This window comes from Sturnus vulgaris, chromosome 10 (assembly GCF_052056855.1).
Source record: "Sturnus vulgaris isolate bStuVul1 chromosome 10, bStuVul1.hap1, whole genome shotgun sequence".
Classification (NCBI taxonomy): Eukaryota; Metazoa; Chordata; class Aves; order Passeriformes; family Sturnidae; genus Sturnus; species Sturnus vulgaris.
The window spans coordinates 22,880,615-22,907,046 of record NC_142252.1 but is presented as its reverse complement, the minus strand read 5'-3'; the positions used below and the strand labels follow the sequence as shown (position 1 = coordinate 22,907,046).

Here is a 26,432-nt window from a genome sequence, read left to right as displayed (position 1 = left end):
GGAGAGGGGCAGGTCAGGACCCCCTGCCCAGCTCTGAGCCCCATCCATCATCTCCCACCGCTTCCCTTTGCAGGGCTGCACACGCAGAGCCCTTTGTCAGGATGAGAGGAGAGGCTTTCCTTTGATGTAACTCCTGCTCTGTGCGTGCTGTGCTCCCTGTCCTTTATCCCTATCCTTTATCCTTTATTCAGCTGCTCTTCCAGTGCAGCCCAACCCACACCTGCCCCTCCTCAGGGCCACGGGACCCGACCTCTGTCTCTGTGGTTCCTTTGTTCTCCTTCCCTTCCCCTCCCATAACTCTGCTCTGTGTCCCCTCTGGGCTGAGTGTGCAGCTCCAGTTCCACTCCTGGCTCACCTTGAGCATCCCCCATAAATCTTTATTTATATCTATATATACCCTGAGCAAGGGATGGCTCAGCAGCACATCCACATCCTCTGCCATTGCCTTCCTCATGCCCCATTTGTCCTGATTTTTTTGGGGTGCTTGGGGACAAAAGCCCTTCCCAGTGAACTTAAAGCCCCCCAGATTTGATTATGCTCTCCAATAATTACTGCAGCCCAACACAAACTCATTTTCTGATTCTACCTCTCGCTTGCAAAAGCCCAAATTGATTTATTTTCAAACTCAAGCATCAGTTTGCCAAGTGCAGGAATATGTAATGCAGCAATTATGGGCATTCCCCAAAAGCTGCTTTTATGTATTTATGAAGAAAGCTCCCATGGGTAACACTTCATCTCAAATATTTGACTTGGAAATGCTTTTATTTTTCCAAGTCCTTTTCAGATTTCTCTTCTGAAAGCTGATGTGATATTTTTCATCTCATGTAACATTTCTTTGAAAGGCCACGTTCTGTAGCCATGGTTTTGCCATGCAGGACTTTTAGGCAGAGAACAAACTTGTACGGTGACATGAAAAGTTATTTTACAAAAGAGATCACAGCACCACTCTTTTTTTCCTCCAAAAACCACATTTAAACTGATTTCTTTTGGATCATCTGTAATTCAGACATACCAAAAATGTAATTAATTTCCATCACAAAATTTCAGTTCTGGTGCAGAACACGGTACCAGGGATAGAATCCAGAAATTGCTTCCAGCATGGGAAATATGCAATTATAAAAAAGGAAACATTTAACTCCCACTATGGTCTCGAAATCACAATGTCAATAAGAGACCTCAAAAAAATTAATTGTTTCATCAAGAAGAACCACCTGAGAAGGGTCCATGGCCAAGGTGATCTGCCAGGGTGCAGAGCTGGCTTTAGGAGGAAGCCGAGGATGATATTTATAAGGAATGAAGGCTGAGATCTGGTTTAGGATCAAAATATAAAATTTATAATAATTTTATATAATTAAATTAATAATCATCCAGCTATGACAACAATAAATGACAGTGACACTCAGCTGATGGGAATGTCAGTGGAAAATAGGAGTGTCCTGCATGTGAGAGCTTCACCAAGGGCTGCTCAGGAGCTCTGACCTGCAGGAATTGAGCTCAGGGGTAAATTTACCTCAAGAATTGAGCTCAGGGCACAAAAGAAGGGCTGTCCCTGTGCTCACTGTGCCACACAAGGTGTCATTGCTGCCTGGCTGTGGCTCTGGGAATGAAAAAAAGAGATTTCTTTGTGACCCCCTGCTAGGTTTAATATTCCTCCAAGTGCTTGGGACAATCCTGAGGACGCTCCTGCTACAAAATGAAAATAAAAATGGAATTTCTCTCCCTTCAGAGCCTTTCCACAGAGCCAGAGCTGCCTGGTGCTGGCTGGGGCTGTAATTCATGAGCATTTCCAGCAGGAGCCAGATGTAGGAACTCTCATTTTCTATGGCAGATTTCTTCTGGAGCCAGCAATACCAAGCCATGATTAGATCAGATGGCACCATGGGAAGTTTCAGATGGAGAAAAAGCCAGAGCAGGGATGCTGCAGAGCTGGAATGTTCTGTCCTGACTGAAAAACCTTCATTCCCAGGGATCCTGTGAAAGGCACCAGCTCAATAATTTGAATTTGACAATCCCCAAGAGCAGCCCTGCCTGGACACCTGATGACAGTGTGATCATTTCCTGTCAGCCCCTTGCTCTGCAGCAGGGTCTGTGGGATTGCTTTCTTCAGGCTGAAATGCAGATATTTGTATTTACTGAACAGCTGTATTCTGGATCTCTGCATTTATCCATTTTATTCTCTTTCCAAGGCAGGATTGCCATTGACTAACACCATGGGAAATTCAGGATGAGCCAGTGCCAGTTAAAAGCAGAGCTGAGAATTCATCTGCTTCAGTTCCAGTGCTCTTTAATGGAAATCAGGACTCTAACCAGGAACCTTTTGTTGTCACTTGGTGAGAGTTGGTGTGGCAGGATAAATTGAGTCATTAATTGCAAACCCACCAGTGGGATCTTGGAATATGGATATGGTGTGTGGGAATGCATGGGAAGTTGAAGGAATGTGCAGAGGCTGCCACAGTGAAAAAATATTAAATGTGAAAGGTGAGGACTGAGGAATTGAAAACTAAAAGGTGATTTTAAAGAAAAGACAACGATCATCTGCAAGAAAAGGGGAAATAGCAATAAGAATTAAATGCTGGGTATTCCATATTATTCCAAACACTGGTACAGAAAGGTGCCATAAATTAAATTTCATTGCACTCTCTAAAACATGTGGATTTTATGGCCTTCCTATCCCTAACTCCTGGAATTTAACATGAGCCCCAAAAGGTGGAGTTGTAGGAAAAGGACAACTGAGAAGGGATGATCCAGAGGGGCTTCAGATTAAAGGGGTCCTGCCCCTTGCAAGCTTAGATCCTCAAATTTTCCTTATTAATTTGGATTTATTTAACACTTTCAAATGGATTGTGATGAAGTAATACAGATAGAAGGAATTTATGAAAATTTGTGGCAGAAATACTGAAAATATTGGCTTTTCCAGCAGAGCAGAGGGGGAGAAATCACTGTTGGTTGGATCTTGTGCAGCTCTAGCAGCAACTTTGATGGTGATGTTGCCTTAAAAAACCACTGAATTGGGCTGTCAAATAACCTGAGCAGCAATATATATATATATTTAAATATATCTGAAGTGTTACATAAAAGAGGAATTTGAATATATTACAAAAACTGGTAACATGATGGCAAGAAATCTGTTAATTAGCATGTCTGCCATACATCTTTTTGAACAGTCACCTTAAGAAGAACTGAGGACAGCGTTAGCAACGATGTTATACAAAATAATTAGCTTGTTTTCAGGGCTTAAATAGTCATTGCTTTCCTGTGAAGTCCCTAATTAAGCTAATCCTAGTTTATAATACATTAGCAACAACTATTTATGTAGAAGCTACTTCTTAGGGGCTAAAAATAACATTCAAATTTTGAAAGTCTCAAAATGATCTGCAAAATTGTAGAGCTTGGGACAGGAACAATACAGACTGAAAAAAATTATGTAAGAGCTTGATTTATTCCTCACTGCCCACATGAAATTCGCTCACCTGAAGGCTGCAGATACAACTGTTTAAAGGCTTTCATGAAACAATTTTCTCTTTTCTACTCTCAAAGCCCATGACAGGCTGTTACCACGATTTTCTCAGGAGGTCCTGTTGCAGCACTGCCCAATTATTTCCTAAAAAGTGTAAAGATTTTTTTCTCCCTGACTCACAGTGTAAGAGATGAAGGAGTGATTTTCAGTTTGATGTTCCACTTCAATCAAAGGAAAAGAACTGATAACATGAAGTTGACACAAAACAAAGCACAAAAGTCTGAGCTGTTGGACAAAATGGGCTTTGACCTTCATCCACACACACACACAAAAAAAGGAACTCGAAAAAGGTAGAAAAAGATACAAAAAGAAGAAGATCCATATCTTGCAATTGCCATTTTTTCCCAAGTGGACAGAATTATTGCTTGCCTTGACTTTTTGCCTTGCTTGAATCATCTGCCTGTGGTCAGTTGGAGGCATTGTTTAGGTACAAAGCCCTCAAGTCATGCAGGAATGAGCTCTGATGAAATTATCTGAGGTGGGAAAATCCAGACTGATGTGGAAGACAAAGGACTCCCCTCCCAGCCAAAAGGAATAATTTACTAGAAAAAAATTAAACAGTCAATGAATCCTACAAAAGATCAATATGAAGCAGGAAACCTGGATCTCCCCGTGGCTTGGATTTACAGAGAAGGAATTTCAGTTTCTGTTTAAAGACAGAGCCGAACTTCTCACTTAAATCATTTGTAGAAGATTTTTTTAACAGCTTAGGCTCAGAACCTGAGTGAGGTAACCACAGTGAGAAAGAAAATGCCTGAGATCCACCTGAAGTGCCCTGAGCCACGAACCACAGGGTTCTCTCCACCTGGCATCCCCCTGAAATGTGTGCTGGCTGCATCCCATCATGGAATATTCCCTCTCTTCTCCCCTGAACAGGATCAATAATTCATCCACTTTTCTTACACGGGTTGTTTAATATGTTGTAAGAGGCAAAATATACACAGTGTGTGCAAGGGAGGGAAATTTTCTGCAGAGATATTTACAGAGCTGTAAAGCCCAGGAACAGGGCTATGGCAGGGATGTGTCTCCCTCAGGTGTCACAAGCAACTCATTTTCGTGCCCACTTCTAATTTTTTTTTCTGCATGAGAGGTGTAAAAACCTCTCCATAAGCAATTTGCTGAGGCAAATATCAGCGAGTCCCTGATTATAACTCATACAAAACAGAGAATAAATTCACTACCCTGCAACAAAGTCCTGCAAAAACGTGACCTTGTGTTCAGAGCAGAGGCAACACGTACACAAATTAATTCATTTTTTTGTGTTGTTTGCCTCTGAATTGAGAGTCAAAACTCCTGATTTTGTCCCCAAGTGAGATTTTGGTAGCACTGCCCAAGCCAGTGTGTCCAAGCCTCCCTTCTCACCCTGCTGAAGGCCAGGACAGACCTTTTAAATTCAGAAATCCTTAATGCACATATGTAAGGGCTCAGACTGATTTTTTTATGAGCTCATTTAAGTTGGAAAAGATTAAGTGGAATTAAACATGGATGCCTTTTTAACAGAGCCTTTTCCCAGAAGAGATCCCTTTTTTCAGCACTCACTCCAAAGACTGCTTTAGCAGTGTTAGATTTGACTGCAAATGACAAGCTGTACACAGGAACCAGACATTTATGTCCCTATCATCATTTATTAACTGTTGTTATTGTCGCTGACAACGTCGTGATAATAATAGGGATCCTCTCAACAGCTGGCTTGAAGATGTAGGAGTTTATGACATTCAGAAGTGTCTCAGCAGAAGTGACAGGTGAAGGCATGCTCAGAAGCAATTTATCCTGGGAGGAGAACAGAAAAGCCATTGGAGCTGGCTGAGACCTCGGGGGGGGGTCTTTGCAAACCCTCAGGATTTGTTGTAGAGGTTGAAAAGGAGCAACATTTTCTTTTAATAAGGTACCACCTGTAAATCGCTCCCCAGTGCCAGGATGCTGCAGCTCATCCAGGAAATTCACTAACAGGGAGTAATGGTGCTGCAGTAACCACGGTGAGGGCAGCTGTGCATGGGTGGGGAAAAGCAGGAGAAGCAGCTGTTGACCCATTCACCGTGGAGGGGATGTGTGCTGGGATTGCCTTCAGCTCTTGTAAGCTGTGGGATTCTTCTGAGAGGGGTTTGGCTGCTGAAAGGCTCAGCCTGGAGAGTGGGTAATGCCTTCAGCTTCCCAGATTTCTGTTTTATGGGGATCTGAGCCTTTCAGGCACCACCTCACCTGCAGGGCAAAGAACTGGATGCTGTGTCCTCATCCACGTGCACTTCCCCAAACTCTGGTCCACCACAGACCAACCAGCCAAAGCCCGAGGATCCCTCTCCACCTGCAGCTCAGGTTTTGATGGGATTCTCCAAGGGATTGCTGTGGTGACCCAAAAATTATGGATGTAGGCTAAAATCATCCTGCATCCAGTAAATCTACATCCACGGGACTTGAAACAAAGGATTTAAAAACACAACTTCTTGATGGAAGAGCAACCCCACGGGAGTTTCTCACAGATGGTTGGAAAGACAGCACAGCCTGAGCAGCCCTAAGATGTGTCCTGGTGGGTTGGGAGGGATCTCAGCAAGGCTTGGAATGCTAAGAGGTGGCCCCAGGAATGTTGTGTTGGGTATTTTGCAGCTCAGCCTTCGAGAGGTGTTTGGATAACACGTGTTGGGATTCCTGGGGTGGTGCTGTGCCCCTTGGTGATCCTTGTGTGCCCCTTCCAATCCAGGGAATCCTGAGCCTGTGGATTGTTGAGAGCTCCCTTGTGGAGGCCATCAAGTCCAGCCTGGGGTAGCCAATGCCCTGATTATCCATCACTGGCCCTGCTCCACCAGCTGCAGGAAATCTTCCCTGCTGTCCAAGGAAATAAATCTTTACACCTTCTGCAGCCGTAAACGAATGATTCTGAATGATCAAAATAAAATGGCTTAGGCAATGTGTTATCTGAGGTTGGAAGAGGCAGGTTTCAGCTGTGACAAACCAAAGGCAAGGGGAGCATTATTAGCCAGGCTGTGTCTCCCAGGATGAGAGGTAGGAGATCTAATATATAGAAAGACCCAAGGGTGAGATTATCTTGGGCTAATACACCCTTTAGGTTTTGAAACTGCAGCCAAAGCAATCAAACCTGTTACCATAGCATTCGTTTTAATGCACAGATAAATTTGTAGCTCTTGTTTATATAGCTCATCCTCTGGAGGCACTAATATGATTCCCTTTAAAACTCAAGTTAATGAGAAAATAATGGAGCATTGTGGATATAAGAAACATTTTTTCCCACTGTCGCTGTCATCATCTTTTATACAGTCAGACTGATCTTTGAAAGTATAAGTTGGATTTATTTTATTACCACAAAACCTTTAAAAATCTTTCTTTAAACTGAGCTTTCTGATTCCAGCCTAAAGCCAGAAATACTCACTGTCTAAACATATTTATAAATCAGTATATCACCCGTAAATCTTACCTTATCCCTAATAGGAAATTTAAAATCGTAACTCTTGAAACTTCACCTTGGCAACACACATTCTTATTTTATTGGCTTTCCTGGACAGAAGGTGCTGATGAGATGGAGAATGTGGCCAGGGAATGGGGATTGCATCTCCCTGGCTGGGTGCAGTGAGCTGTGTAACAAAGCCATGTGTGTTTACTTTCCTTTGGATACAGCACTGCAGCAAATCTGCAGCCTTCCCCAAAGGTTTTTTCAAGTTTCTTTTTTACCCCATAAGTTGTCCTTAGACCCTTTTGGACCAGCTGAGGAGCTCCATTCTCATGGAACGTCCTCCAGTGCAAGGACAAGGTGTTGCCAATGTTGCCATCAGCTGGTACCAAGCTGGTGCAAAGCTCAGTAATTCACTTTGTCTGGGAGGGATTAGTGGTCTATACATAATTTACATTATCTAGCATTTATTATTCATACCTATAAACAAACACCTATGTGGATTGGGCCTTCAGACATTTCAAACTTCCTAAGATTTAATAACAACAGAAGTAATGTAATTTGCTGGGACTGATGTTTTATCCTTGGCCTCACTTGAAGATTGTGGGAGTTTTGATTTGAGCAGGAAGACTTTGAGGCTGCTGTTGGCTGTGCCTCTGGTGGGGACATCTGCTTTGCAAAATTCATGTTATTATTCCATAGTTTTTGTCTCTGCTGCCTCTGGTTTTTCTTAATCTCACCAGAATTTGAGACTGTACCTGCTCTCCTTTAATTCAGGAGAAGTGTGGCCATGCCAAATCACACCTGCTGCTCCCTGTTGGTCCTGTCCTGGGGACACTTTGGTCTGTCTGGGGAGGCAGAAGGATGAGAGAGAAGAGAAGAATGGAATAATAAGAACAATCTTGTGAGGTCATGGCCAAGTTAAATTTCATCTCCCTGGGCTTCTGCAGAGGCTGGTGCCTGGTTCATGAAGAAGAGCTGCATTTTGCTTCTGCCCCTGGACATGCAGGTTGAGGTGGTGAGATATCCCAGGATTTTTGAAGCCTTGTTTCCACACAGCCCAATGTCAAAGCTTGCAACCTGGAAATGGTTAAAATGGAAATGGTTAAAATGGAAATGTAATTATTGACTGGGAAAAATACTGTGCTGGGAAGTCACTAATGAAGTCAGCCCCAAAGGAGGGAGTTGGAGAGGATTTCACTGTTAGAGCCACTAAGAAATATCATCTCAGTGGTCAGCAGGGGCAGCAGAAGGGGTGCAAGGCTTTGGCTCAAGGTTTGTGGCTGAGCACAGCAACACAAAGTGACAGGGCTGAATTTGGATTTTGGGAATCGAGGACACAGGCTGATCCTATTAAAAGCCAGGACTGGGGATTTAATAAAGGCCAGACTTAATTCTGCTGTTCCTTAGGCTCTAGACAGCTCACCAGAGTGGGAGATTCCTCCTCCAGCTCGCCCACCTCTGTGGCACAAACCTCTCCTCCTCATCCCTGTTTTCCTTCGTGCTGTGGAGCTGACACAGTTGGAGTCAGACTCAGCCTGTCCCACTGGGATCAGAGCAGGAAAACCAGTCCAGCTCTCCTCCTGACAGATTTACTTTAAATAAGTTTATATTTCTAATTGCTTTGGGACATGAAACATGTATGGAAAGATCTCAAGGGATTGGATTAAGTAGTTTTAATTATGACTCTGGCCTCTCTGGAGAGGCATTTCTTGAGGAACATTAACAAATATACTCTTGTTTTTTTAACCCCACTTGGTCTGTGGGAATTTTCTATGGCTGAAAAAAAAGAAATTAATTTAAATTTAATGATGCTGTCTCATTAATTCTGCACACCTGCTGTGATCTACCATGTACATATGGAGGTATCACAGGGTAGGAATTAGGGATGTGATCCATACTCCTTGCAAATGACCCAGGCAGTTGGAAAGGCCAGGGATTCAGTGAGGTTGGTTTAGGATGCCCTCACACATCTGGGCAGATGTAAAATTGTTCTCCACTCTGTGTTTCCAACATTAGAGACACCAAAGGGCCCCGTTTCTGTTCCTTTCCCTGGGGACTATTTCAGTTTAGCTGATCTTGCTGCTGGGAAAAATATCTTGATATTCAATCCCATTTCTCCTCTAATCCCATTTATCCTACTCGTATCTCCCAAAAGGATCCTTCCCCTCCTTGGGGTGTTTGCCCCAGGGAATTTTAGACCATTCTTGGTGTTGTCTAATAATTACAGCTCAGTGATCTCCACGTGTTCCATATGTGCCAGCAAACAGGGAAGAGATCCTGAATGAATCCATTCAACTCTGAATCATTTTCCTGAGCTCTCACCAGCTCTATTTCACTGCATTTGGTGTTTGATTTGTAAAATGGAAATCCCCAACTGCTGCTGCAGGATGGATTTTCCACTGAACAGAGAGAAAGGGTTGTGTAATAGTAATATCAACAATAATAATGATAAATGAAAATAATAACAATAATAATCATAATCTCATTTTTTTTTTAATCTTGCCAAGGAAATATTCAGTTTTAGCTTGAGGTTTACTTGAATTAATTTTAGCTGGAGTTGGGGTTGTCAGAGCCTGAGGCCAAGTCCAGTGAAGACTTCCAGTTTATTTTAATGCATATGAGCAGATTGGGATTTGAAACCTCAGGTCTTCAGTTTTCAAGATCCTGACTGACACAGATCAATGGATTTTATTCCAGAAACTCAGCTGGGACAGTTAATGCCCGTTAAGCTGGAGACAGTGGGGTCCAGGCAAGTGCCAAAGTGCTCTTCTGAACTGGATATTATTAAATAAAAATAATTTGTGGCTTGATATAAATGTCTGGAAGCACAGTATTTTAACTATTTGATGAGACAAGCCGATGAGATAAGGAGGGGATATAAATTAATGCATAATTTGCACATTTGTTGAATGAGTACTCCAATATTTTTCAGTCTTTCCAGTCAAGTGGGCCTTTATTTCCTGTATAATTATTTGTTTAAGACCCTCTTCCCTTTCCAGTAAAATAAATTCCCCTCCAGTCTCTGACCATAATTCACAATTCTGTGGTGCAGTTGGGTGTTTGGGAAGGTTGTGGGTGTGACTTTGGGGGATTGTGACATAAGTGGAATGGGGGAGTAGGAGTTGGACTTCTTATTTTATTTTGGGAGATAATAAGATTTTAAGTGCCTTGTGCCTTCTAATTGCCTTTCACGACCCTTTGGAGCTGCAATCAACTGGTTGAGAAAAGCAGCACTAAAAAAATTAAATTGTGACTTCTCAGAATTAAATTCTCAAGGCTTTCCTCAAGGATAGAGCATTTTTGCATTTTTTACTTTGGAAAAGTATTGCTGGAGGGACAAAACAATCACATCAGTGATTTGGTCACTCAGGATAAATCATGTTCATTTTGATCACAATGGTCTTTCCTTACAGTTTTAGACATGCTGTCCATTCACAGCCTAATGATCTCAGATCACCTTCAGAGCTTTGCAGAATATATTTTTTTCTCAAGAATCCAGTGGTATTAGAATTTATCTCCCAGTAGGAAATTGTCCTTTTAAGTGTAGAGATACAAAAAAAAAAAAATCCTTTTTTTTTCTTTAAAAGATAACTTACCTAATACTATAATGCCAATATTAAATAAATCTGGAGATGATACAAGGAGCTACATAAATAATTCACTTTAGCTAATAATGAAATACCTGTGCTAATACTCATGGATTTATTGCACACCAACCATACACACATCAAATCTACCCAGAATTTTCCTGCTGAAGACAAACAAAGCAAAGGGTTTTTAAAGGAAGAATTGAAATAATGTGGAAGCACACAGCTGACTTTTATAAATACATGAGCAAATACATGTTGATTGCTACTCCATGCTGATAAATGCAGCCTATTGAAAACTGGGAGAAGGGAAAATGTCTGCTAAATATTACAGTGAGGCTGAATACGAACCAGGAAAGATATTTCAACTTTATTGTTGGGAATTCCCCAAAGCTTTTGCTTTTGCTGGTGCTTCAATAGGCAGCTGTGGCACACACAGGACAAACAGAACTCTGTGCAAAAACCCTAAACCCTCCCAAAGGAGCTGGAATTGCAGAGTGGCAGATCCCTGGCATAAAGATATTCCTGGGGTAAATAAATTGGTAGGGTTGGTGTGGTGCTGCTGATGGAATTATAGATCAAGCTGATTTAAGAGAGTAAAAATATCTGGAAAGCTTTTCTAAGGGTTTTCTTTTTCATTTTAGTCCCTTTATTTGGTGAGAAGTAAAAACCTCTTTTTAAGTGCTCTTGTATGTGAAAAGGAGTGAGCCAAACCAATCTTCCCCTCGAGGAGGAAATCCAGCACTTTAAAAGGGAAACCTTCCACTGTCCCAGGCTGCTCCAGCCTGGCCTTGGACAATTCCCAGCTTCTCTGGGAATTCCATTCCAGCCCCTCCCCACCCTCACAGGGAGGAATTCCCTCCCAATATCCCTTAACCCTGCCCTCTGCCAACAGGAAACCATTGCCCCTTGTCCTGTCCCTCCAGGCCCTTGTCCAAAATCTCTCTTGGAACCCTTTTAGGTACAGTTTTATAAATAAATTATATTGAGTTTCTTTTTTTGGGAATACACATTACAACATCACAAACATGATGTCATTTAGCCACGTGGATTTTTTAATTTTATGTGAAGATTAGCAAATACAAACTCAACAAGTGTTTGAATTGAGTGAGAAAGTGTTCCTTTAGTGAAAACCAGACTCCCTCTTTTCAAGTTTCTGAGCTGCTGGATCCAAAAATGAGAATAATACCTACAAACACACCAAAAATGAGGAAGCAGCAGTGTGGAAATTGGTATATTCTAATGGGAAAATTATAAGAAATGCAGCTGTGCTTGCTCTTCCTACCAATCCCAACCTCCAGATTCCACCAAATTGAATTGTAAAATAATGATCTCCTTCTCTGTTTTCTCCCAAGATATACAGTTAATCCCTGATATAAAAATACATAAAGGATACATTTATTTAGAAAGAACTTTTATTAAAATAGAGAAGGCCTCAAACCAAAGCGTTTCCATCATTTCCAGCTCATATTTGAACCCAGATCTAAATTCTCTGCCTGGGTTGGTCTCTGTCTAATCCTTTTGTTTATAACCTGATTTTCAGGGGGAAAATCAGACTATGGTTTTAACAGGAACATTTGGCTGGTGCAGCGAGCACACATACTGAAATAATCTGAAACAGCCTGTCTGCTTTAGCTTTTTTAAGCTCCTGATTATTTTTTTTTTCCTGATGATTTCAAACGGCAGCATGGTAAGAACAGCAGACAGGCCTGGGAGAGGCCCCTCACTGTTACCAACAGTGGATGCCAGGCTGTTTAACACAACAGCTTGTACCAACAGAAGAAATGTTAGTAACTTGAATTGAAGCTAACATTCACATTTCCTCCAGTTCTCCAGGAGTGCCATGGCTTTAGTAAGGTCACTGGTGTCAGGGCAGCATCTCAGGGGTGGCATCTCACATCTGGGGGTGTCTCACCTGAGTGGATGTGGCACCTGGGCACGGTGACAACCTGGGTGACAATGTCATTTCCTGCAAGCAGTGATGCCTGGAGAGGCTGCCTGGGACAGAGGCTGGACAGAGTGAAAGGAATAAAGCAGGGATTTATTAAAAACCTTCACAGGATTCCCCTTGGGCACTGCAGGAGCCTGGCCATGGCTACACCCAAGCTGGGCCCAAGTCTCGAGTTCTCACCCTTGGATCAGTTTGGGTCCATTCCCACCTTGGGGTTCATTGTCCAACCCCAGCTCCAGGTTCTGCAGTCCCACCCTCCCACATTCTCTCCTCCATTCGAGCTCTTTGCACTTTTTGGGGCTGGAGCTGCAGCGTGTCCTTGGTTGTGGGGCTGGAAAAGGATTGTTTGGTGTGCCTGAGCTGGGAGGAGAGCTGGGAACACTTTGTGTGGAGTTCAGAGTCACACACCAATGAAATACAGAACCTGGAAAATACAAAATCTAAAACTGAAGGTATCAGCAGGAACTGATTTTTGGGGAGCAGCAGCTGTGGGGATGGGTCAGCTCGGGCTCTGCACTCCCTGGACTGCAGAGTTTTCTTTTTGTCTGTTTTGTTTACCAGGGACCAGTTGTGACCCGATTGCAGATGGCAGCTGGTGCCATCCAGTGTCTCTGTCCTCTGGTGCCCTGAAGACATGCAAATGAGAAAGAAATGCAAGGGACAGCTCCTTTGTATAAAAACCACTATGTTATGCATAATATATAACCACCTTTTCTTCCAAACTGCTCTTGGTTTGTTTTCTCTAACGTGGCCTCTTTCTCTCCTGCATCTCCTGCCACCAGGTCAAAAATAAAACTAAGGGGACAAAAAAAAAAAAAAAAAGACTTACAACAAAGAATTATTCTGTGACTTTCAAGGGAAACCAGGATATTTATGGATTTCCTCTATTCCCTGTGATAACAAGTTTCTGAGATGGTAATATACTGTCAAATATTTTTCAAGGTTAACAGTTTAGGGACACAATTATGTTGCAAGTTGTCGGCAAGATTAATTAAGGGTATTTCAGAGATATGGGAGAAAAATTCTTCCAGCAGCTATTAGAGGGTGAGTAATCCCAACTCGAAGAGTAGTTCCCCTTCAGTTCAGTCCTCCTCAGAGAAAATATTCCCATGTTTAAGGCATACTCAGAAGCAGATAAAATGTGCATGTTTGGGCTGAGAAGAACAGTGATGGGGAAGCAATTCTAGACACAACCCACACAGTCTCACAGCCAGAGCTGGGATGGCCCCACAAAGGTTATTTTTAAATATTTTTAAATAAATATTTCCCTGGGCCAGAAAACATCAGAAGTCTCCCACAGGCAAAGAACACAGAGGTGAGAGCCAGGCTCAGCAGAGCTCCCCTCAGCATCAGCCACCCCTGCGAGGGCAGTGGGCACCTTATCACCCATCACTGATAGAAAAAAATATTGGGACAGTTAATAAAACATCAGGGACTGTTTGTGAAAATAATTGCAAGATCCAGAGAACTGTGAATATGAGAGATCTTAAATAAAAGAGAAAAAAACCCCGTCAGCAACCCAGCACTTTAATCAAAGCACTGCAACCAATACACATATCTACCCGTCTATCTATAATCTGATATTATTTTTAATCCCTTTTTTAAATCCCAGTCACTAATGAGGGATAATGCTGGATTGAGGAGGGCCAAAGAGATTTATTGATACCAACTCAGAGCCGTGCCTGTAAATCAGGACAGTGAAGAAGTATGCCACTGCTGGCTTATGTTCTCTTCCTGCAAAAGGACAGGGATGAATGAACAAGTGTCTGAATGAATGACTGAATAGATGAATGAATGAAAGAATGACTGCATCATCAAATAAATACATTAAAATACGTTGCCAGCTCGCAGGGCTCACATCGTGTGGGAGCTCTTCGGGGCCTTTGTATAAAGAGAGGCAACGGCAGCCTTGATTTATTATAAATTAAAATCTGCTTTGCCCAATCCCTCCGAGTGTTTAATTTTTACTGAAGGTCAAAAGGTGCTGTGCATTTGGAGGAAATGCATCCCAGTGTAGCTCCTGTTTCTGACGAGGAGCACTGAGCTCCTGCCGGGGCTCAGGGAGGGACCCCGGGGTGCCCGGGGCCACCACGGGGTGACACAGCACCCAGTCCCCCTGGGAGGACACTTTTGTACAATAATCAGCCTTTTTCTCCCTCCTCGCAGGGCTCAAGGCCCTTTCCTCCTATCTGACCAGCCTGCATTTCATGGAATCATGGAATTATGGAGTCAGGGGATTTTTTACATTAGCAGAAACCCATCAAGAAGTCCAACCAGTCCCCCAGCACTGCCAAGGCCACCATTGAACCCTGTCCCCAAATGCCACTTCTACACATCTCTTAAATCCTTCCAGGGATGGTTATTCCACCAGTGCCAGGGCTGGATAACCCTTTCTCTGAAGAAATTTTTGCCAATATCCAACCCATCTCCTCTGCTGCAATCTGGGGCCATTTCCATTTGTCCTATCAAAGGGCAAGATTTGTGATCCCTCTCTGAAAAGGAATTCTAGGCTTGCCTGCCAGGCAGCAAGGTGGCCTCTTGTCCTGAGGTAGGAAGGACAGGGGGAATCCTGACAGGGACCCAGGGGCAGTTGTGACTTTTCCATCACAAGTTCCAGGTACCCAAAGAACATTCCAATTCCCTCTGCCAGCTCCAGCCTGCAGAAACCACCTCTGGAGCTTCATGGGACCAGTTTTATTCCCTTTGAGAAGACTGTGGCATTCCAAATTTAATTATTTTGTTGGTTTTTTGGGGTTTTTTTGTTTTTTTTTTTTTTTTTCTGAAACCCATCTCTGTTTTGAACTTTGCACTTGTGTTTGATTCCCTTTCCCTCTTCTCTAACGAGGTCCTGGAGGATGAAGCTCTTCTAGCTCGAGATGAAGGTCCTCCAAATGAGAAGTACAGAGCCATGGCTGCCAATTTAATTAGCCCTCATGCATTCACATGCAGATGGAAGGATTTTTGGAAGGAGAGAATCTATTCAAGATGAATAAATTACTTCAGGTTTTAAATAACTAAACCAGCAGTTTTATTCCCCACTGCTAATATTCCTGTCAGTCAGGTCAAGGATAATGAAGCAAAATTCTAGAAAGGGTCATCCAAACCTTGGCTTTTTTTTTTTTAATTGCAAATGTTCCCATTCATAAAAGCTACATCTGCAAGTACAAAATCAACAGTTAAATGTTTGCCTTTTCTGTGTCCGTATTTCTCCAAGGAGAGAAGATTTTTACCCAGATTTCACTTCTAACGTTCTGCTGAAGTTTCTGAATGAAGAACAAGTCTCCTAAACTTTGTTGCTGATATTAGTCTTACCCGTGGGTAAATATGTTCTTTGCTGTTAATAGAGTCAGTGTTTTCCTTCCCTAATAAGAACTTTTTCCACGTGTCTCCATCACAGTTTAGAGTAGTTCCTTTTCTCCCAATTTTTCTAAGTTTACTTTTAACTTCTATTGAAAAGAAAAACCATGAAAACCCAACCCCATAAGGGAACGTGGCTTAGGGAATAAAAGAAAATGACCAAAGTATTATGGAAGATATTAGAGATACACAAAGAGCAGAGTGCAATGTAGCAGGACCCAGGTTAGCTGTTTTAGGAAACCACTTCCAGCAGATGAAATCACTGCTAAAAGCAGGTGTTTATTGCAAAAACAGCAGCAATGTTGCTCTGTCATGTCACATGAAATCATCCCTGCTGCATCATGCTGTGTTACACCACATGGTGGATGTGTGGAGGGGAACCCAGCGCGGAGTAACAGGATGTGACAGACAACATTTAGCAAAAATACTCACTTAGTTGACTCAGATCCTTGCCATCAGCTCGAATCAGGGAGAGTGGTTGCAAATGAAGCTGACAGATGGATGTGAATCCACCGAGGAACAGCATCTGAAAGTTCCTTGTTCTGTACCTGCTCCTCGTCCTGTCGATGGTTTTTGTGCCCAGCTCCTCTTTCTCAGCATTTCCTCCCCTGCTGGGAGTAGTGAGACGGGTTGGTTGTCATTTATTTTGACATAACTCGTGACTTTCACATGAGGGATTAATCACATACTTGGTACAGAAGTGCTGTCAACTGACAGCTGATGGAATTGCTGTAAACAGTTTTTATATGAGCAGAATTGTGAACTACACGAGAAGGTGTTTGGACTCTGTATTTGTGCTTAGAGAGGGACTATTTTAGGGAGATAAGCCTCTTGGCTTATCTCTGAAGACACCTCTATTTTGCTGTGTGACAAAGTCTTTTTAATGGACTTGAAAATATGGAGACTTTGTTATTGCTCTTGAAGGAGCTGTTTTATGGTAATACTTCTAAAAAAAGGTTTAGGAAATAAGTGCATGTTCATGGAGACAAAAAAGCAAATATAGCAAGGCAGCAGAGGTGCAGAACTTGCCATAGATGGATTTTATAAATATTAGTCATGACCTAGATGGCAACTTCCAACCCATAGGGACAGTACAGAGCCATGTTGTGTTTGAGCACAATTTGTCCTGGCAGAAATTAGGATGAGACATCCTCATTCCAGGTATTAAAGAGGGTTTCAGGGGTGCTGGTGAAGGCAGTCCAGGAAAATCTGGCTGCTTAAGTGTGAACAAATTTACATGTGGACTTGAATCTTCTCCTCCTTATGAGGAACAAGACAATCAATAGTTTGCAGGATTCTGAAAAGAAACCTACAGATGCCAGAAAAAAAGTTCATATTGTGTCAGCAATTAATAGAATCCATGGTCCTTTGTCCTCCCAGCCTACACAGAGCGAATTTTCAAGACTCTTCTCATTCAGGCATTCGTGGTTCAGTGTCCCCTCAGCAGTTCACTGCCTAGGTCCAGATGCATTTAATGGGAATGGCAGTAAATGCCAGCAGTGATGCTGCTGATGGAAGGTGCACGTGGGGAATGCACGAGCTCAATCCACAGCTGGGACATCCACAGCCTCCTGCGTGGTGGCCTCAGCACTCGGCCCCAAGGATGCTGAGGAAAAAAAAAAAAGCCATGATAGAATCATGGAATATCCTGAGTTGGAAGGGATCCACAGGAATCATCCAGCCCAGCTCCTGGCCCTGCACAGACACCCCAACAATCCCAGCCTGGGCATCCCTGGAGCACTCTCCAAACCCCCCTGGAGCTCTGGCAGCCTCGGGGCTGTGCCCATTCCCTGGCGAGCCTGGGCAGTGCCCAGCACCCTCTGGGGAAAGAACCTTTCCCTGATATCCAACCCATGGATAATGCAACTTACCCAGAGTCAATATGGAAAATTCAACCTGTGCAAAGAAGAAAGGAACAACACTGACCATCTGTTTCCTTTGCTATGTGCCATCTTAGCTGATACTAGTAGCATGTATTATATTTGAGGAATTAATTCCTCATGGCTCTTGGGAAATTTGGGAAGCAGACCTGCTTTGCACACCCCTAAACGCCCCTGGGTGAGCCCCCTGCCCACGCTGGCTCTGTGCTGGTGCTGTTCACTCTTCCAGGAAGCCTCAGGAGCCTCCTGGCCTTGGGCTGTGTCCTGGAGATGTGGGGATGGCTGGGATGGTTCCTCAGCAGTCCCAGCTCCTGCTGCTGTGTCCACGGGCTGGGTGTGGGGTGGTGGCCCCACAGGGACCAGCAGAGCCCCGGGAAGGGAAGCCTGGCTTGGGCAGATTCCCTGGAATGCAGCGTGGGATGGCAGGGTGGGAGCTTGCCCAGCAGCCCAGGGGAGCTGGGATGAATAAATCCTTATCCAGCAGGAAGTACCAGCTCTGGGTGAAACAAACCCAATGCCCAAAGGACCCATGCCCACCCTGGGGAGCTGCTGAGCCTCCAGGAGCCCCCACCTGCTGCTGCACTGGCACATCCCTGCTGCTCAGGCTGGAGGCCAGCCTGCACCAGACGTTCCATGAAGTGCCAGAAACAAAATGCTGCTTCTTGCTCCTGGTCACACCAGCCTCTCCAGCAGCTTTTAAGGAAATGTTTCTGTCCATCTCCCAAGCCATCGTGCCTTTGGAATCTGCCTGATTTTGGAATCTGGTGTTCCAAGTGTTTTGTGGAAGAAATCTTTTGAGCAAGTGTGCTATTCATTTCTTACCTAATGAAAAATAATAAAAGAGTGATTAAACAATTAATACTGGATGTTGCTTAACAGTTGTAAAAGGTTTACTTAATAGTTGTCTGACACTTTTTTCCTCCTAATTTAGGAATAAAACAGACATAATTGAGCATGCTATTCTGAAGCTCTAAATTACACTGCGAAGAGAATTGAAGGAAAGACATTTCTTTGATTTGAATATTTTTCTCATTAACAGGACGTTCAGAATAAAGCAGAAATATTTGATGCACAGAGCCTGTGGCAGTATCAAGTTAACACTGGCGTGCTCCCGCATTTACCTCATGTTTACAAATCACTCCAGAAAGAAAGGTCACATCTTTCATCACAAAATGGAAACTTTTTGACAGCAAACAATTGGATTTTCAGCACTCCGTTTGAAGTGGGTTTCAGTGTGGAGAGTGAGAGCCCAAGGCAGTGGGATGAGGTAACTGAGCAGAGCTGTGCTCTCGGAGTACTGGGTACCACAAACTCTGAGTAAGGGCTCTCTCAGCTGTATCAAGGTACCATGCTGTTCTAAACCAGGGGTGTCTGCGTTGAAATTGTTTGGAGAAGAAAATAAATAAGGTTTGGGTAGGTGTTGGAGTGCAGTCTTGGCTCAGACAACAATGGCAGGATTGAGGCACTGCTGCATGTCTGGCTCAGGAAGCTGCAGGACAAGTCAGCCTGAAGGGTAGGAGAGCCACAGTGACCTGCAGAGTGTTAAACCACATTCCTCCTCTGAAGAGTCTTCTCTGTTTTATCTCCTCTGTGCCTCCACCATGGCCTTCTAGCTCTATTCTCCTGATTTTTTTTTAAAGACCTGCATTTTGACAAAGTGAATTTACTTGGCAGCTGGAAAAAAACCCAACTTTTTTCCCAGGCAGAAAATACAGCTTGGTAGTTTCTCCAGCAAAATACTCCCCATGAAATTTCCTCTGTTTCTCTCTCCTTCTCATTCATTCTGCTCCAAGCAGAGGGGCAGCTCTGAAGTCCCTTTTGGCTGGGTGAGGGGATTTCTGCCTCCCTGGGAGCAGTTCCCATCCCTGTGTGCAGACGGGAGCTGGACCAGGGGCTGTGCGTGGATGTGACCAGAGCTCAGTGCTCAGAACTCCTCTTCACCCTCCCCTGGGCTCTGCTGAGAGTTCCCCTTGAGACAATGAAGTGAAATCAGAGGAGTGACCAGGAAATATCACTGGCTCTGTTCTTCCTTCCCCTCCACTGGTTGCACAGAATCAGCCACCTCCAAGGAGTCTCCCAGGCAGTGACACTGAGAGGACACAGCTTTACCCCTGGCCAGGCTTTACACCTGGCTCCTGGAGAAATCACTGATATGAAAAGATGCACAGGTTGCCTGCAGCTCTGGCACATATTGCATGGCATGGCACACACGTAAGTGAGATTAATTTGAGTTCTGGGCATCATTAGCCCAATAAAAACTGTGATTTTTTTTTTTAGTTCAGACCTACAGGCCATTGCAGAGAAGAGTAATCATAAGACAGAAACGAGTTCCCTAGTTAAAAATTAATTCCCTAGACTAAAAATATAATCAAACGATGTCTACAGTATTTTATGAAGAGCTGGGAGGATAATAAAATTTAAAGCAGTGCAACATTTGCATTTTGTTCATTTCTATCCATATTTTTCTGTAGACTGCCTTTCTGTGTGCTTGTTAATCATATGCACTGCTACAGTCCTGGCATTTTAAGATCACTGTTCACATCAAGATTGAAAGGAAACTAATTACAATCACATTTCAGGGTGGTTGTTCAAAGCTCGTTCAGTGCTGGCTACAGCACGGGAGCCTTGACCTTTATTTGTAAGCATGAAAATAAGGTAAAGATGAAAGATTGGTTTTCCTGCAGCTTGTACTCAGAGATCAGGAGGCCCTCTGGAGAGGCAGAGGTGTGGGAAGCCTCTCTCCTCTCCTCTCCTCCTCTCCCATGCTGGCAGCAGAGGCCAGTAGTGCTATGCACAAGCTCTGCTCCACTGCAGCAAGGGGTGAAGGAAAGCTCCACGGTGCTTTTCAGCTCTCCCTCCTGCTGGAAGAACATGGGAAGAAGCAGCAGACCCGAGGAGTCTTTTTGACCCCCGTGCAGAGCTTTGCAGGGATTTGTTTGCAGTGCCTGGTGCTGAGCTCTGTGCTTGGGGGTGTCGAGGTATTGGCATGTGCCAGCTCCAAGCAGCGCCACAGCCTCTTCTGGCACTCACTCCACGGCTTGACAACACTCACAGTACTCAGGTAGATGCCCTGGGGCAGAATAAGATCCCTCAAACCTTAGGGAGTGCAGGTAATCCTAATGCAATCCCGGATTTCACTCAATGGGAATGCATTGAGAGTGTGCTGGATGGCAGATTTATCTCTGTCCCTAAATTTTCCAAACTGCTGTTTTAATAAATTTGTGCTATGCTGAGAACGAGCTGAGGGCTGGTTACACAAATGGCTTTCAGCCAGGAGCTGCTGATGGGGGGCTGTCCCCAAATCTCCTTTCAGAGTCACTGCCCACTGCTCATGGTGAGTGCTGACCCCCAAAGGACCAGCTTCCACCCATCCTGGATCATCCCAGCTCTCCCTGCAACGAGTTCACTGAGGAAAGGTTCACCAGCCCTGAAGAGAAACAACTCCATTCTCCTCCCACTGTGTGTTTACCCTGCACAACCACTGCGTGTGCCCAGCCCCTTGTCCAGGCAATCTCTGCTGCAGCTCTGATGTCCAGTGGGTTTTTTGGCAGGATCTGCCAGGTAATTTGTATCTCCTGCTTGGAAAAACTCTTATTTAGGGCACCAAGCAGTGAGAGAAGGGAAACTCATCTCACACCCAGCTCCCAGCCTCCCTCAGCCTGCTGCAGGCACAAACCCACCTGGGCCATGCTGAGGACACAGACCTCGCATGCTGCTGGGACCCTGGATGCCACTCAAACCAAGAAGCAAAGACGGTTTTGCAACATTTTTTTTGTGGTGTATTCTCCTTCTCTCTACATTCTTCAAAGCACAGATTCACCCAGGCAAATATTTACAGAAACTGCAGGAAAAAATAGACTGGTGCTATAGACACTGCAGCAGTTGAACTTCTAATTACAATCCACAAAGTATTTATGAATAAATTTATCTATTATTTGTCTAGTTCGAGCACTGCGTACACTTTGCCTTGTACCATTACACGCTGAAGGAAACAATATGCAGCATGAAAATGAAAACAATTTGACTTAATTATTTACACCATTACCGCCACTTTGAATTAGGCCTTCCATTTCTTTGGGATTTTGTAAAATTTAACTGGCAATTACGCTTGCTTAATTAATTTTATTTATCTACTACTACAATGAGATCAAAACAAAAAACCTAGCAGAATGCAAAGTACAGGCTGTGTCCCCTAATTGTAAATGTTGCTTTTAAGCCTTTATGATAAAAATGTAGTATTTTGCACCATTTCATTTCAAGCGTATCTGGCCATGCTCCAGTACTATTTAAGTGTAAACAGGAAAAGCCTTGGAGGACGAGTAATCACACTTAAATGACACAGAGATCATTATAATGATGTTCCAAAAACATGGCAAAATTAGATATTGCAGAACTGTTTTCTTCTCTGAAGTGTTCCACCAGATGGTGAAGAGTGCTGAAACCGTAGATCCGAGAGAGGGGAGGAAAAACATCCCCGCACTTCCCTCAACGCTCCCATCCCAGCTTGTCTCGAGTGGCACCTCACACCTTGGCTCTGTCAAACCTCTGAGCTCGAGATGCCACCGAGGTGTCTGAGTGCTGAATCACAGCCTGGGGAAGCCCTGCTTTGTTCCATTAAAGTTGTCAACCGGATTTATCCGGGGCCGAGGACGAACGAGCGCGTCAGCAGAAGTTACGGCGGCAATTTGTGAAACTCTTAATGAGATATTTTCAGAGCTCATAAAGAGGAAGAGTGGCATTGAATTACTGCACAATGAGTGCATTTTGATACAGGAAAAGAGTTGGGCTTTTATCTGAAATGGCACTGCATCAGTGGGGATGTGTCAGGGAGTATTTAAAGGGGTCGAACGAGGGTTATGTAAATGGGGTTTATACAAATGGGGAGATGTCTCTGTGTGTGTTGCTGCTCTGCAAAATGGCCACAAGTGAGGTGAGTCTGCACCTTTGCCACTATTTGTCTTCCTTTCCAAAAGCCTTGACAAAGTTACTTTCCACAGGACCTGCTACCACTTCAGATGTCGTTGGATTTTTGTTATATTTTGCTATTAGAAATATCTGAGAAATATCTAGAAAATTGGAATTACTCATTAAAGGAACATCTAATTTTATTACTTATAATTATTAACTATTTGTTACTTATAAATATTGGTCATGGGGCTCTACTTTTAGGAAGATTGGTGGACTTCAAGTACCTGCCATCCATCCATGCATCCATCCATGCATCCATCAATGCCCTCCTGAACTTCTAATCTCTTTTAATATCTATTGTGGGGAGTCCATAAATGAACAAGGTGAAGCATTGGGGTGCTGTGGTTTCTGCTGACCCATTCCCAGCCCAAGTTCCCTTTGGAAATCCTGACATGTCCTGGGAGACAGCAAAGTCACAGGGCTGTCCTCTGGAGAAGATTTGGGCTGGGATGCACTGAACGAAGGAGGAGAGGGTGTAAAAGCACTTCTAAACCTTCCACTTCCCTGAAATGTTCGGTGTAAATGTATTTCCAAGCCTTCCACCTTCCTGAAATATTCGATTTCTTAACATTTCCTCAGGAACACACATGACAAACCCAGATCCACAGAAAACTCGTCCTTTTTCTCTGAAAGATCCTGAAATGGAAGGTGACTTCATCCCCGACTGGCAGTCATTCTAATTCCATGCTGAGCAAGGGAACAGCCTCTTATTCGCTGTTACAAATATTTTTGAGCTGAATGTTCACAGTGTCCAAAGAATGGCCCACATGCTGCATTTGCTGCACTTCCATTATCCAGAGTTAGCAATAAAAATCATGCAAAATTCTCCCCCCTTTCCATCCATCCCCATTCAGTGGGCATTTGGAAACGGGGCTTGCAAACTGGAGAGGGTGAATACAATATCAGCAATCCAGTTTATCCCTTTGCATCCAGCTCATCTGCTTAAGTGAGAAGCCTGTGCATGGCTGGTTTTCAATGGCCTGTGTTAAATGAAGGGCTGATTTCACCCCCCTGCCTCGAGGACAGAGGACCATTTGCTGAGCAGCCACTGTAGGTGACATTAAATGTCATCCCAACCGTCCCTCCCAGGTGGCATCAGATGGAAAGTATCCCATAATCTTAAAAATTAACTGAACCAGTGGGAGCTTGCACTGATCCCACGTTGCTCCCAAGCTAAATAACTTGATTTTGGGAAAGCATTATTGTATTTCCACTCGACACGGATTATTCTCTTTTTAGAAGGGCTCTTCTAGCAATGCCAAATCTTTCCAAAAACTTGATTTACCAATAAAACCACTTTACAATAATTAGTAACCTCTCTGTCTTGAGGAAGGCAAAGGTTTTATTCTGCTGTCTGAGCTTAATTATGTTTTCAGAGCCGTGTCATGGAGGCTCAGATGAAATTCTTGCTTTGTGAGCAAGAAAGTCACACCACATTTGCATTTGTTTGACAGAAGCCCTGATCTCATCCAATATGGAGAGCTCGAATTTGGCAATGCTCCCGTTGGACATCTATTTTATATTCTGCCTAAATTCCAGGGAAAATATCACTCCTTGCACTTAAATGCTGCTACCTTTGAGGGAGGGAATAATGCCTGGTCCATGCAAATGAAATCCCCTGTGGGGCTGTGCATCAGAGCTCTGTTTCCACCAGCCAGCAGAGGCTGCTCTGATGCTAATGATTCATTATTAAATCATTCATTATTTTCAGTAATAAAGCACATGGAGGAAATCAAACCCAAATATTGAAATGATGAAACGATCTGTGAGGCAGAATGCCATGGGATGTGCTATGTGGGAGTGGGTTGGGAAGCAGCAGCCCCTAACCCAAGTCTTCTGGACAACCTGCTGCCCACTGGATTTTCCAGTGCTGGGATGTGGCAGGGTGGGCTCCAGGAACAGCAGAGCACATCCTGCTTCTGATGAGATGGTAAGAACTGGGATTACTCTTCTAGCATATAAATTCTGTCACTCTGGCCCTTAAAAATCCAGGGTTTGTTCAAAGAGGAGAGCTGTGGATTTTAATAGGATACTTGAAATAAACGGATTGTCTGCCCTTACTTAGCAAACAGGATTTTTTTTTCTTTCCCAGTTATTAATTTCCTTAAATGTAAAGTGACATCTAAAATGAAAACAGTTTATTGCTTGCCAGGAGCAAAGCCAGCCTAATTTAAGAAATCCAGAATTAAAACTTTTGAAGCATATCAGGGCATGTTTATAAAACAATTATCATTGCAAACGTTCTCTCAGCTCAATGCAGCCTCTTCAGGCCACCTCCAAAGCCTGAAACTTCATCAGCAGCCATCCCCACCCCGAAATGTTTCATCCATTGCATGAAATCAGGTCATCCTTTGATTGCAGCTTCCCTCTGTAGACCCAGGCGTTGATTCCCAAACCGAACTCACCTGGAATGCATCCGATGCCGAAAAAAAAATCAAATCAGTGTTTAAAATGAAGTAGTAGGCTCATTATTAATAACTGACAGCAGACAAAGGAGTGCAGTGACCTCTCCAACAGAGCATTTAAATCTTTGCACAACATGCTCTGCTTGTGCTAGGCTGGTTTCACAAACAACAGCTGTGGAGTTCGTTAACATATGAATCCCCTTGAGGTAATTTGGAGGAGCCAAATGTGCTAAACTAAACACCTCATTAAAACAGTACTTTAAAAAACAAAACAAACCCAGAAAACCCAACCCCAACCAAACCCCAAACTAATTTCACATTCCACTTCCACATGTGGGGATTCTATTATATGTGGAATTCATTCAGGCTGGAAATGGGGGGGGTTAAAATCGGAAATGTGGGTTTTTCTCTGCTAAGATGCACTTGAGACTAAAGTGCCTTTGAAGTGTGTCTGTCACAAAGAAGCAATTAACTGAGGACAATAATGTTTTCTTTTCCTCCCTGCTACTGAGCAAGTTTGTACTCAAGTGTGCACGACCCCATTTCTCTTGGGTCTGAGGAAGGAATGGACATAACCAAAGGAATTCTCACTTGGATGGGGCAAGGCAGAAACACACCATGTGCTCCTGGGGTCACTGTGTCCCCTTGATACCTTCAGTTTTAGATTTTGTATTTTCCAGGTTCTGTATTTCATTGGTGTGTGACTCTGAACTCCACCCAAAGTGTTCCCAGCTCTCCTCCCAGCTCAGGCACACCAAACAATCCTTTTCCAGCCCCACAACCAAGGACACGCTGCAGCTCCAGCCCCAAAAAGTGCAAAGAGCTCGAATGGAGGAGAGAATGTGGGAGGGTGGGACTGCAGAGCCTGGAGCTGGGGTTGGACAATGAACCCCAAGGTGGGAATGGACCCAAACTGATCCAAGGGTGAGAACTCGAGACTTGGGCCCAGCTTGGGTGTAGCCATGGCCAGGCTCCTGCAGTGCCCAAGGGGAATCCTGTGAAGGTTTTTAATAAATCCCTGCTTTATTCCTTTCACTCTGCCCAGCCTCTGTCCCAGGGAGCCTCTCCAGGCATCACCCCAGGAAGGCCTTGCAGGAGATTTTCAGAGAATTCCTCCATAAAAACACTGCTGCAAGTCCTGGTGACACAAGAGGTACAACCCAAAGAGAGTGGGAGCAACACGTCCTGCCCTTGTTCTTGCAGGCTCCAGAGGGCTCAGGTGCCCTGATCAAAATCTGCACCAAGAACAGCTTCTTTCAGTCCTTTTTTTATTTCTCCACAATGCTACTGGGATAATTCTGCTGGCAAAATGTTCACAAGATCCTTGGAGCTGCTCCTCCTGGAAATCAGCATCTCCTGCCCAG

The 26,432-nt window shown here is 43.8% G+C and overlaps 2 long non-coding RNA genes across 6 annotated transcripts in view; one reads left to right on the top strand and one right to left on the bottom strand.

Annotated features, from left to right (window-relative positions):
* Positions 1 to 16,607, bottom strand: part of LOC148222709 (uncharacterized) — an 18,769-nt gene extending 2,162 nt beyond the window's left edge. The window contains exons 1-3 of one of the 3 annotated variants that reach the window (XR_015805795.1): positions 16,248 to 16,542; positions 3,822 to 7,997; positions 1 to 1,300 (exon numbers count right to left, since the gene is read on the bottom strand). The exon at positions 1 to 1,300 is cut by the window's left edge and continues 2,162 nt beyond it. This is a non-coding gene — a long non-coding RNA (uncharacterized LOC148222709). Of the gene's footprint in view, positions 7,998 to 16,247 lie in introns of all 3 variants that reach the window. The other 2 variants (XR_015805794.1, XR_015805793.1) reach the window with 2 other exon arrangements.
* The window catches only part of LOC148222708 (uncharacterized), a 47,154-nt gene that overhangs the window by 15,758 nt on the left and 4,964 nt on the right, over positions 1 to 26,432 (top strand). Inside the window, exon 2 of one of the 3 annotated variants that reach the window (XR_015805792.1) lies at positions 26,272 to 26,432. This is a non-coding gene — a long non-coding RNA (uncharacterized LOC148222708). Of the gene's footprint in view, positions 1 to 6,887 lie in introns of those variants that run through there. The other 2 variants (XR_015805791.1, XR_015805790.1) reach the window with 2 other exon arrangements.